General features: G+C 58.0%; 1 long non-coding RNA gene across 1 annotated transcript; it reads right to left on the reverse strand.

Moving 5' to 3' along the window:
- Nucleotides 1-815: 815 nt before the first annotated feature.
- LOC123034918 lies at nucleotides 816-4,633 on the reverse strand. The gene is made up of 3 exons (XR_006416863.1): nucleotides 4,087-4,633; nucleotides 2,313-2,881; nucleotides 816-1,470 (listed from the first exon to the last, which is right to left on the reverse strand). It is a non-coding gene; the product is annotated as an uncharacterized LOC123034918 (long non-coding RNA).
- Between the last annotated feature and the right edge of the window lie 8,388 nt (nucleotides 4,634-13,021).

Genomic DNA, 13,021 nt, shown 5'->3' on the forward strand with positions numbered 1-13,021 from the left:
GGCGGGCGCACGTGGGCGCCGCCAGCGCGGGGCGGGCGGTGGGCGGCGGGCGGCAGCGCGAGGGGCCGGGCGCTCTGCACGTGCCCAGAGGGAGCGGGGGCGTGGCTGCGCGCGGGGAAGGGGCGCGGGGGCCTCGCCGCTTCCCGCCGCCCCGCTGGACAGCTCCTCGGGGTCCGAAAGGGGAAGGCAGGCAGGCCCCACCCGGCGCGCAACGCGCCGCCTCGGCGGAAGAGCCCGTGCGCCCCGCGCCTCCGCTGGCGCCCTTCCTTGCGGGGAAGCGGGCGTCCCCCGCGGCCGGGAGCCCCACCGGCCCGGCCCGGCCCGTGCGCGGGCGGGCGGGCGGGAGGCAACTCGCAGCGTGCTCGGAGCGCAGGGTGGCGAGCGCCGTCCGCTCCCCGCGGGCGCTGCAGCCTGGCCCGAGCCCCGCTCTCCCTCCCGGGGACCGCCCGCTTGCCATGGGGGCCAGGCGGGGTCTTGCTCCTTCCCAAAGGGCCAGCCGGGGCGCTCGGCGGATGCTCCGTTGCGCGCCGGCCGCATCCAGAGCGGGCCCGGCCCTTTTGGCCGCGCCCCTCCCTGCCCGCGTCACTTGCGCGCTCCCGCTGCTTCTGGCCAGGTCTGTTCCGCCAGAAAAGCATCTGCGCCTCGTAAATTACAGCCTCGTGCTTCAGCCAGATGACTTTCCCTTAAAAAAAACAAACCGGGAGCGAAAAACAGCACCGCGCCGTGCGCCCTGATGGGCCTTCGGAGCAGTGCCGACAGAGCAGCGAGATCTCGTTAACCTTAAATTTCCTGCCCAGCGCCGCCGGTTGCGTTCTGCCTTTGTGAAAGCAGAAATGCCTTCCTTTCTGTGCCGCGGAGGAGTTTCATTCTGCCAGCGGAAACGAAATGTTTTTAAATGTAGCTCAGAGCAGTTTGTGCATCTCTGGTGGAGCTGAACTTGCGAGGCCTTTCGCTCAAGTGCCTGCCTGCAAAGTTGTGCAGGTTTTTTAAAACACTGTGCCCTTCTTTGGCGGTTTGGACTTGTGCTCTGCGGGAAGCATTAGGCCAGAGAAGCAGAAATGAGGGGAGCGGAAGGCGGAAGATGATTTCCTGGCAGATGCCAAAAGGCAGGGTGTGGTGCAGTTGGAGATTTGCAGCGCCCGCGTCATGTCTAGGGAGCCCCAAATGCTTCCTTGGGGCTATTTATAGTAAATGGAGGAAGACAAGAAGGGCACAGCACCACGGACTCGCACGGCCCACTTCCAGGGTCGCCAGTGCGACCTGGCCTGAGTGTGTGCCAGGATGTTTTGTGCTTGCTCATCTGGCCTCATCTGTCAGCCAAAGAGACGGAAGTTGCCAGTTTGCTTCTCAAGCAGGAAACCCAGCAAGGGAAGCCCTGCCTGTCCTTTTAGTCTGTGAATCCGACAGACTCTCAGGGGCCCGCCTGTCTCTCTCTTGCCCACTCGATCCGCCTTGAGAGCCAATAATTACCTGCAAAGTGAGATAAAAATACAGTCAGGGTGCGATCGTGTGCATGTTCAGGCTGGGAAAAAGCCCACAATTCCCAGCAAGTCCCGGGTGGCGTGTTCAGAGTTATAGACCCTTTCTTTTTGGTCTGGCTCTACATAGGATTGTCCCTTTAATAATTAAAAAGTGCCCCCCCCCCATCTGCTCAGAGGAAACGGTGAAGAGCAGAGATAGGCAGGCCATAAAATTCCTGCAGCTTGATGAGGCTGGCCGGAATCCCAGTATGTGACTGTCAGAGGTTATTTATTGAGAAGGTCGCCCTCCTTCCCATCGAGAGGGGGTCCTCTGTTTAGAAGTCTGGGGGTTCAGCATCCCCGAAACAAACTCGACTTTGCCAGCAGTGGCACCGCTGGCCGTTGGGTCTATCCTTCGTCAGTTGCCTTCCCACCATCACAGATGGAATGAGGGTGGTGATGGCCTTGCCTTGCAGGGTGGTTGGTTGGATGCACGTGCAAAGCACCTTGCAGGCAAAGCGCATGGCTCCTGCACTGGAGAGATCATTTGGAGCACTTTTCCAAAGCTCTTGCTGGAGCATTTTTGGAATTACAACCTTGGACCCACTCGAGAGACCCAGCCTGCTTTAAGAACCACCCGTAAACTAAACTAAAAGCCACTGCACTCAAGCAATCAACTCACATTGCTCACAGGAAGACCAGGACCCTACAGTCCTTCTAGCCTGCCCTTTAACATCTGTGCACTGGCTGCACCCACAAAATCAGAACAATGCCAAGTGCTGAAGCAGACGCCGAACCAGCAACAGGAAGCGTAGCATTTCCACAGTGAATCAGCCCCCTGAAAACACTCACCTAACTGAAATGGTCTTCTGCCCAAGAACCGCCCAGGGGAGCCCCTCTCCCGGGCAGCTGTTCTGAGCAGCAGGTACTGCAACCAGTATTTCTGAAGGCACGTCCCAAAGGAGGGGCTTTGGCACGGGTCAAGAGACAGGTTAGCCGTGGGCACGGTGCCAGCGTTCTGCACTCAGCTCAGGAGCAAACCGATTGCTGGTGAAGCTGAAGGTAAATGAGTCTTATGTGGCCTGAATGAGCAGCATCTCTTAGAACTCCACAGCTGTAGTCTGGACCGTCTTCAAGGGCTGCCCCACATCAAGACCATTGCAGTAATCTATCCTGGAAGCTGCCAGTGTGAATAATCGGCTTGATTGTTGCAGGGATTGCTGGAAGGCATTCACTCATACCTTGGCTGCAGAGCACACCACATACTGCTATGAACTCTACAGCAGGGGTGCTTCGCATACGGTAGCCGTGGGAAAAGACGGCCTTTGGGCTGGATTTCAGAAGGAGTCGGTTGTTTATGATCTTATGCTGTTTGGCTTGAGTCGCTGCTTGGTGTTCCTTAGAGTCGTTCTGCTTGTTATCTGTAAACAAGGCCATCAGTTTTCTGAGGAAATGACCTCTAATCAGCAAAGGGCAAGGTGAATTGGCTTGGTGATGGGTTTGTGCGCAAACCAGAAACCAGCAAAGGAAGAAGAGTCCAGAGCGGCTCTTTGTGTGGCTATTTATGCCACTCTCCGCTGCAGGAGAGTGTGTACAGGGGTGGGACGCACTCAACTAAACATCCCTCCCTGCTTGTGGTCAGCTAGCAGATACGAGGAAATCTTCCCATGTGCGTGTTTCCTACATGCAGGGAGTTTTATGTTTACATCTGAGAGCATTTAGCAATGAGATCCCATCCCACACCTGCTGCTGCAGCACCTTGTCCAGAAAGGCAGGGGAGCTGCTGTGGCAGAGCCAGCCTCCAAGGTGGGTGGCACCTGTGGAGGTGTGCTCACCGGCCTCCCACTCCGGCCCTGACCTTGGTGGTGGGGAGCCACCTGGGTTGATGTGCCCTGTGCTCTCTGGCCATCCAGAACGCTCATGGGTGCGAGGGGGAGAAATGGGCTGAAGAGGAAGAGCGGCCACGGCCGTGGTGGTGCAGAGATGCTCAGGCCACCGAGGGGCCTTGCCCGAGAGCTCAGCAGCCCGGAGCCGGCACTGTCTGCGCCCGGGGAGCCTGGAGCTGGCCTCGCAGCAGCCGGTGCCCTGAAGATGTGCTGTTTGCCCACGGCAGCACCCGCAGCTCAGTGTGGCTTCCTCTCCAGCCCAGAAACAGCCAGGGAGGGAGCGCCAGCACCAGCAGGCCTCGGGAAGAGCGCTTCTGCAGCTCTTGTGGTCAGAAGCGTTAGCACTCCAGAGGAGTGGCAAGCAGCTGGAGGGCGGGTGCCCTGCCGGGCGCTTCAGCCTCCGGCTTTGGGGCCGCTGCTTTCCTGCCCGACTGCGGCTTGCACGTCCTCCCCGCTGCCTCCCTGCTCCTGGCAGCTCCGGTGCTAGAGCCACGTTTCGAGTTGGAAATAAGGCCGGAGCGAGAGTGGGCGGCTTGGTTTGGCCTGCAGCTCCCATCATCCCCCCCCCCCACTGGCCATGCTGGCTAGGAGTGCTGGGACCTGTCGGACCAGTCGCCTGGAAGGCCACAGGCTGCGCAGGCTGGCAAAGGCCTGCAAGCTCGCCTGCTGAGCAGAGAGAGCAAAGGACTGCTTCCCAGGCGCAGCCTCCCCGCTCCCTGTGAGGCGTCCCCACCGCTAACCTGCGTGGGCAGCTCCAGGCTCAGGCGAGCGGGGCAGAAGTGTGTGCTCCTTCTAAGGAAAGAGCACCGTGGCCGTGCACGCTGCTGGGGACAGAAGGATCCCGCGTCCTTTCCTCAGCTGGGCTGGAAGCACCTGAGGTGCGTGACGGGGGGACATCCTTGGAATCAGGGGCTGCCAGAAGGGAACCCTGGAAGGCAGGGGGCCCCGGGCTTGCAGCGCTTCAGGCTGAGGAGGGAGCCTCGGTGGTTGTCCTCCTTTTGGGAACTGGCTCACACGCCCCTTTCCGCGACTGACAAAGCGCAGCTCCAGCGAGCCCTGGCACTGTTTTCCGTAAACAGACTCCATGGAGCCTCTCGTGATCCGTCATGCCTTGGCTGTAGCCCATCATTCCCCAGTCCAGCGCAAACGGAGAGGAAGTTAGTGCTGGATCCGCAGCAGAGCCTCCCTGCGGAGGAGGACGCAGCTAGCTAGTGGCGCTGCGAAATCCGAGGCCCACGGCTGTGGTTGCGAAGCTGACTTGGCTGACCCCGCTCGCTCTGTGGCGTCCATCCTGCAGCCCCCAGTTTCCAAGATGGCGGGCAGGCAGATGCAGGATCGTGCGGGTTGCTGCACAGGCGATGGAGGGGCAGGCTAGTCCTGGTGGCAAAACAGACGTTTTGACTGGGTTCGGCCCTTTGGAGGAGGCAATGCAAATTGCTGCGGAAGCCGCTCTTGATCTGTGCGGAGGGTTGATGCCCCTGCCGTGACGCTTTGGGTAGCTGATGCAAACAGGTTCCTGGCTCCCAAGGGCTCTAGCTCACTAATTTAAATCAAACGGAGAACAGAATTAATTACCTCCTGGAAAGCCTTTCTGTGGGGTAGGACTTGGGATATGTTTTGTTTAGATTAGCGGCTTGTTCTGCTGAAGAGCTACCTGACTTTTACTGGAGGGCACTTGTGCTTTGCAGTGGGTAGATTCCAGCCATGCAAAAACGCACAGAACAAAGTGGAAAGAATGAGGGTGGTGTAACCTTGGAGGGGGCGCCTTGATAATGCAAATAACAGGCCCCTTCAGTTTTGCTTAGGATTTTATTGTCCCGGGAAAATGCATTTCACTTTAAGATCTCTGGTTTTGTGGCAGCTTTTGGAATGGAAACTCCGCACAGAAAGCCTCTCAGGAAGCAGGCAAGCACACCAATGGCCCGCACGATAAAGCTGGTGGAAAGCGCCTTTCACGGGATGGAAAATAAGCTTGCAGCACGTGGGCAGTGCCTTGGGAACCCGAATGTGACCCAACTGGGGGCTGCAGCACCAGATCTGAGCTGCGTGCAAGTCTCCACCTGGCCATGGGCCGGGCTCGGTGGCCCAGACACTCCCCGGCCTGTCCCACTCGTAGGGTTGATGTGGGGATAACGTGGGGTAGCTCCTTTCTGTATGGCCCTGAGCTCTGTCCTGGGCCCTGATAATAATACAGTGGTGCCTCTGCTCACGGACTTAATCCGTTCCAGGACTCTGGTCGTGGCCCAAATTGGTCGTGAGCCAAGTCAAATTCCCCCATAAGGTTCAATGTAAAGAAGGTTAATCTGTTCTGTAACTATTTTTTTAATCAGAAAAATGTGAAGCAAAGTGACAACAACAAAGATTGTGGCCATCTCCCCCACACCGCCCAGCACGACCGCAATTGCGCCCGTCATCCCTGCATGAACGCAACCGCGGCCGTAGGCGGGCGCCCCCGGGCACGCTTGCGGGGGAGACGGGCGCAATCGTGATCGTCACCCAATGCAGAGTTCACAACCTGAGGCAAAATTTTTCAGAACTTTCTGTTCGTGGCCAGATTTGGTCATGAACTGAGGCGTTCGTGTAATGGTAATAATCCATTCTTATCTTAATGTCATACATTATTTATTTCGCTGATATATGATTTATTTATTATCATATTTATATCCCACTTTTTTTAAGGGTCTCAAGATGGTTTGTACTATTCTCCTGTTCTCAATCTTATCCCCACAACAACAACCCTGTGAGGTAGGGTGCCAGTGTGGCGTAGTGGTTAAGAGCATGGGACTGGGACTCCAGCGATCTGGGTTCGAGTCCCCACTCAGCCATGGAGCCAACTGGGTGACTTTGGGCCAGTCACAGACTCTCAGCCCAACCTACCTCACAGGGTTGTTGTTGTGGGGATAAGATGGAGGAGGAGAATGATGTAAGCTGCCTTGAGCCCTTTGTAGGAAAAAGGCAGGATATAAATCGGGAAAAAATAAAAAAATAGGTCAGGCTGAGGGTCTGCAACTGGCTCAAAGCCACCCAGTCGGTTCCATGGCCAAGTGGGGACCAGAACCCGGATCACCTGAGTCCCAGCCCCGCACTCTTAACCACTACACCACACTGGTACTGTCTTGCCTTTCCCCATATCCAGTTGCTGTTGGTGGAGGGCTTGAATGACCCCCCCCCCCCGCCTCCCCTTCCTGCACAACATCTTGAGAGAAATCCATTGCCTCGTAATAGCTTAATTGCTTTAGTTTAACCCTTTCACCACTTTCGGTTAGGGCTCCGGCTGCCATCTGGCCAGGTGGCATCAGAAATAGAGGCTGTGGAGAATTAAGAGCATTGACGGGTCGGGACGGACGTGCCCTTTGCCCAGCAAGAGACATTAAGGCTGCGGAATCTCGTTCCGGGTTTTTAATCTCGGGTCCTTCTGGGTTTGGTGCTCGGGTGTGGAGCGGCCAGCGTGGCAGGGAGGGGGCGCTGCTTGGGCCTGCGGCTGCTGCGGCTGCTCTGCAGCTTCTGGGAACGCAGGTTCCATTTCCTAAGCTCCCAGAGCTTCTCAGGGAATGCTTTGTGATATCCTGGGGAACTCCCTTCCTTCCCAGTGGAGCCCAGTGGGCAAGGAGCCCTGGAAAGGACCTTCATCCTTTGGCCATCAGCTGGCGCCGGTTTCCGAATTCCTGCCCGGCAGCTTTCTGTTTCCTTTCCCACTTGGAGGCACCTGTCAGTCTGCAGCAGGGTCGGCCTTGGGAATGCCGGCGCTTTGATGGGGTGGCCCTTCCTCTGACGAGCAGAGTTGGCTGGGCAGGCCCTAGCCAGGGGCCCACGGATCCCCCAGCTTGCCGCTGCCACGGCAGCCGTTTGGCTTGGCTACTGCGGCTCCCTCTGGCCTGGGCGACGGTGGTGCAGGGTGAGGCGAGGAGACGTCTGGCAGGCAAGCGGTGTCCCGATGGGCATGAAGACAGCGCCACGGAGGCAGTGGGGGACTCCGTGGGGGGGCCCGGAGGCTGCCTTGCCCGAGGGCCGTCATGGCCCCAGAGCCAGCCCTGCGCAGCCGCTGGAATGGGGGCCTTGCCAGCGAAAGCCTGCTGTGGGGCCGCTCAGCATCTCCTGCCCTGGGGGCTGCAGGGTTTGGGAGGACCAGCTGTGTCAGTTTCTGGCCCTTTTAATGTGCGGGCGCAGGCAAGGCCCCGGGAGCACCGTGTTGTGTTGCATCACTGTGCACGGGGGAAGCCCTTGCAGCGGGGCTGCCTCGGCCGGGGGGCAGCTGGGCGCTCTCTGGGGAAGCACCGGAGGCCTCTGGGATGCTCGGCTCGGCGCAGCCCAGTGCAGGGCGCCTGGTGCCAAGGGAGCAGCCGTGCTCCAAGCTTGTGCCAAGGCCGGCATCAGGAGGGGCTCGGTGCCCAGCCAACCTCCGTCCAGAGCAAAATCCCATGAGGAATTTTGCAGGAAGGCGCGACGGACCCCGAGCGGGAGGCCCTGGGCAGAGATCCCGCTCGGTGACGCTTGGGGCCATTGAGCTGGCCTTGGGGCGGGGAAAGCGGCCCCCAGAAGCGCGGCTCGTCCTCCGCGGGCGTCTGGGGGCTCTCCGGCGTGGGCTCGGCTGGGTGGATCGGGCTGTCTGAAGGCTCTGGCAGGAGCCAGGGGGCATTTAAACAAGGCACAAAGGGGCAGGGTCTGGCCCCCTTCCTGACTCCGGCCCCAGGGGCTGCTTTTCAGCCCCAAGCAGATAATCCTGCCCTTTCTTTGTCTGGCGTGAGTGATTGCGGGGAGAGAAGTATGGCAGCCTTTGGGAGTGGGGGCTTCATTTGAATCACTGCACTAAATGGGCACCTCAGAGCATGCGCAGAGTGTCTCCCTTTCAGCCTCTGATGGCTGATTCTCCGGTTGCAGGCTCCTTAAGCTAAGGGATGGGGAGCCCCACGCATGCATGGGGGAGAGAAGCAAATGAATTCCCCCTCCTCGCTGTTTTCCTGATAGAAAGCTGGAACATGCACGGAACCACCCTGCGAGCTGGCAGCGCGTGCGCTTTAGCTCCACCTTAAGGGTACCATGCGCCTTTTTGCTACCTGGCCGCCTTCAGAGGGACCAAGCCAAAACTCCCAGCATGCCCTGGCATGGCAAGCTGAGGCATGCAGGGACGTGTAGTCCAGCACAACCGCCTGTTCCATCCTCTGGGCAGCCAAGCCAGTGGCAAGCCCAGGGGCCCTCCTCGTAGGCCCGCGATGACACCACAGCTGTTCGGCCAGTGGGATCGGAGGAGGCAGGGCAGGCTGGGGGTCTGAGTGAGGGGCAGGTGCTGCCCGCCCTTTGCTGAGCCTAGTGCTGCGTCTGGAGTGAGGGGGGGACCCCCAAGCCAGGGCCGCGCCCCTGATCTGCGGACTGCCCTGGTTCCCTGCGCAAGCCCCACCCGCTCCCCGCAACTTCCCTCCGGTTTTGATACCGCAGGTTTCGACGTTCCTTCAGGCCGGGCTCCGCTCGGGGTTTTGGGCCAGCGGCGGATGCATCTGAGTGGACGCACTTGGGCACTCTTTGTGTAATGTGTCGTCCAGAGAGATGCGCCTCAGCTACTCCGCTGCAGCCATTTTCAGGAGATCTGAGCAGGGTAAAACAGCTTTAGGGGCAGAGAGGGCCAGGAGTCGATGGCATTCCCGTCTGCAGCTCAGGCCGCTTGACTGAGTGGGCTGCTCTGCTGGGGATCAGAAGGCCCCCTTTCCCTGGAGAAAGATGGGCTGCTAGAACGGGGACTCGTGGTCCCGGACGTCCCCTCCATCCCCTGGGCGGCTCCACGGCTGGAACAGCTGCGCGGCAATCAGGTGCATCTCTGCAGAACCTGTTGGAGAGCTGCCTGTCCACAGCAAAGCTTTTTATGGTATATCTTAAGCCCCACTTAAAATCTGGGATGGGTGACCGTGTTTAATGGCTTGGCTTTCCTTTTTTGCCTCATCACCTTAACAGTGCAAAAGCTAATTAAAGAGATTGCGTTTCACCTTAATGACGGCTGCAGACCACCCACAAGCCTCCCAGTAACCAAGATGAAATTGCCTTTGTGGATTAGAGTGGGGTGTGGGGATGGCAAGGAAAGGAAAACTCATTCACGTGCCCTGGTGTTCTTCGTTGAGGAAATGCGTCTGTGGCTTGTGCAAAAGCTGCCGTGTCTTTGGAGCCCCACATTTGACCCAGTATTAGCCTCCCAATAAGAGGGATATGATTTGCTGGAGGCTTTTGTTTGAAGCTGAAAGCACAAAGCGTTCTGGTGGCTCAGGCTGGAGGGCTGCGTTCAGAGGGACGCGCTCAGCGATGGCTTCAGGTGGCTTGGCTTTCACTGAGGAATGCGGGCTGCTGTTTTTGAAAGCTGTGCAGAAAAGCCTCCAGAACAAGTTGGCATTAAGCACTTCCTCTCTGCTGTGTGACTGTGGAGGCTGGGCTTAGGCTTCCGCCATATGGTCTCTGTCTTTCTGTTATCTCCTTGGAACGATTTTCTATTCCTGCAGAGTAAACATGAAGAGCTCTGCCTGGATGACAGTGGGCCAGAGGCTGCCGGGGGTGTTCTGATGGCTTTGCAGGGGCAGCTGCAGCTACGCTGGGCAGGAAAAGCCGTTTTTGCCCTTGCACAACTGGCCACATTTTGCACAAACAGAGCTTCCTATTCCTCTCGGAGGACCGTCAGGCCACATGCTCCTGGCAATCGCACGATGTGCTGAGCATTCTCCCCTGGAGACCCCCAGTTTTCTAACTTGGGGCTGCCAGGAGGGAGAGGTGGTCATGGGGGGTGCTAGATCGTGAAAAAATCCAGGACTCGGCACCAGCACCTGTGTTAGTTTGTAGATGCTGCAAAGCAGGGGTGTCCAACCTGCAGCCCGCGGGCCGTATGTGGCCCAGGATGGCTATGAATGAAGCCCAACTCAAAATCATAAACTTACTTAAAACATCATGAGATTTTTTTGAGATGTGTTTTGCAACCCGGTTGCATGGTTCTCGAGCATGAACTGTGTAGACGACAACGTCATGTCACAATGTCACATAAAATAAATGTGCGTATGCTCTCACTATCTGTGCGCATGTGTGGCTTCTGTTTCACGGCGGTGTGAGGCCTCCATTTGTGAGCAGCTCTTTTCAGGAATGAAACAAGCTAAGAGTAAAACTAGAACCAAAATATCTGATGAGCACCTTGAGAACTCCCTGAGAATTGCAACTATTTCCATCAAACCAACTCCTGATGCCTTCGTTTCTCAAATATCCCACTAGTTTTATGTTGCCCTCTTTTCTTTTACTTTTATAATACATTAGCAAAAATATCAATGAAGTTTTATTACTTCGATATGTTCATTTTCTGGATTAGGGTTTGCAAATGTGGGACCTGCTTGATGATTTTAAATTAGGATTTAAATAATTAGGATTATTATGTGAGGACTTTTTTGCTTATCAGTGGTGCCAGTTATGACACATACTATGCACAGACCTTTTCTTTGCTCGCCAGTTTCCATTAGTGTTTGTGCATTTAATGCGTGGCCCAAGCAGTTCTTCTTCCAATGCCGGACGCCCCTGCTGCTGGGCGTGCGTGTGCCCTTGAAGGCTCCACCTCCTCAGGACAGTTGTGCAAGGAGAGACATTGGGAGAGGGGAGAGGCGGGCAATGGATTTCAGGAGAAAGAACCCCCCAGGGAGAAAGTCTGTGGGGCGGGGGGGGGGAGAGCAGCCAGAGGGGAAGCCCCTGTGGGCAAAGAAGCAACTCCCCTGGCCCTTGATGCTCCTGTTTCGGCCGGCTCCTGTGGACGGCGGGCAGGGGGCATGCTTGAGATTTGGGGCTGCAGCAGCCCCCCTCCCCCGTGCACCACCCCCGGCAGGCTTGGGCGCAGCCACCCCAGAGCAGCTGTTCCGAATGTGGCCTTCGAGGTCTTTGAGCCGCTGCTTCCGCAGGGAGGGGGCATCTTAATGCCTGCATGTTTGAATGGCTCCGAAACCGAAGGCGGAAGGACAGGGGGGCCACGTCGGAGACGGAAGGGCTCCATCGGGAGCCACGGCCAGGAGTGCGCGCCAGCTGAGCAGGGCTGCCGTGGGAGCCTCCGTTCGCAGGCTGGCCGCAGGTCAGAGGGAGCGTGGCCTTGATGGCACAAAGCAACAAGGTTGGACTCCCCGTGGCCGGGCAGATGTTCCTGTCCCCTGGAGACCCCGGCTCCATCTTTGGCTGTAAGGAGAAGACCCCCCGGGCCCCCACCCCGACTATCCAGGCTTGCCACCGATCCGTCCCCATCCTGGTGTCCTCCACTGGCTGCAGCTCCCCTCCTCGTTGGCCCTGCTGATGGGATTTGTAGTCCAACGCGTCTGGAAGGTATTAGGTTGGGAGAAGGTGTGTGGCCAGGCGGGATCGCTGCGCAGAGGCGATTCCGGGAGGGAGGAGCCCAAAGTGGCAGCTCTAAGGAAGAACTGAAGCCCACCCCACGCGCGTGCGGCTTCCTGGCGCCTCTGGCCACGCCACGCCGCCTGACCAGTTCCTGACATCTCTCGCCCGGTTCGCTGTGCTTTTCTGCAGCCGCTGCGGATCCGAGCATGAACGCGCCTGGCGAACAGGGAGCCGGGAGTCCAGGCGAGCGCTTGCAGCCGCCAGGCGTCCGCCCCTCCTTGGGAAAGTCACCCGGAATTCGGCTCAGAGGCATTTGCGAGTGCCCAGGAAGGTGCTGGCTCGGGAGGAACGGCTCAGCTCTTAGCTGACTGGTAAATCCATTCCCCGGCAAAGTGATCACCTCCAAGAATTCGAAGAATGTGCATTTGCCCGAAGAAAATGGCCAGCCGGGTCTAAAGTGCCTCTCTGTCGCCCTGTGCCGCGCTCTCGCGTTCACCGCTCCTCCGGGATATCAGTGCAGGGCCGTCTTAGCGCATGGGCCTGGTGGGCACTTGCCTGTGCGCCCCGTACTAATCTGTGTGTGTTAACCCTTGGAAAATTGGAAAACTTCCCAGATCAGCAGTAGTGCCAGTTGTCATAGGGGCCCCAGGACACTGCTTTGCCCGGGGCCCATCATGCTGTTAAGACAGCCCTGTGTCAGTGCGCCAGTCAGACTCGGCCGGGGCATGATTTTAAATCCGTCTCCTAACTGCACGTCATGGAGAGGATCCAGCCGCAGGAACAGAGGGCGTTGCACCGATTTTAGCAGGAAATACCGCTTGGCCCTGCTGTTTAGGAGGCCCCATCAAAGGACAGGAGGACAGGCCCCTGCCCTGAGGGGCTTACAGTCAGAGGTCCAAGATGACACAGAGGAAAATGAAGTACAGGAGTAAACAGGAATAAGTGATGCCTTTGTTTAGTGACATGTACTTAGCTGTTGTGAAACTGGAAAAGGTGTTGGTCAACACCCAGAGGGCGAACGCGGGAGGACGGAATCACTGAGAGCTCCCTGGGCTTGTTTTCTGGCGGGCGTTTTGGCTTGCACGGTCATGCGTAACTGGGCTCTCGCCAGTCTCAAGCAAGGGCTGACCCTGGAACGCAGCTCACATGGCCCAGCCTTCTGGCTGAACTTCCAGCCTCCCCATAATTCTCTTATCAGGCTGCTCACAAACATCCTCTCTGCAGAACCAGCTGGATGCTTCCCAGCCGCAAGCAGAGTTGGCCACTTCCCGGGTTGCAGATGGCGTCTGCCTCATCACATGCCCTGGAGCAGCAAAGGAGATTTGCTGTTGCTGTGGATGGGCCGGG

This window comes from Varanus komodoensis, unplaced genomic scaffold (assembly GCF_004798865.1).
Source record: "Varanus komodoensis strain SLA01 unplaced genomic scaffold, ASM479886v1 scaffold74, whole genome shotgun sequence".
NCBI classification, from domain to species: domain Eukaryota; kingdom Metazoa; phylum Chordata; class Lepidosauria; order Squamata; family Varanidae; genus Varanus; species Varanus komodoensis.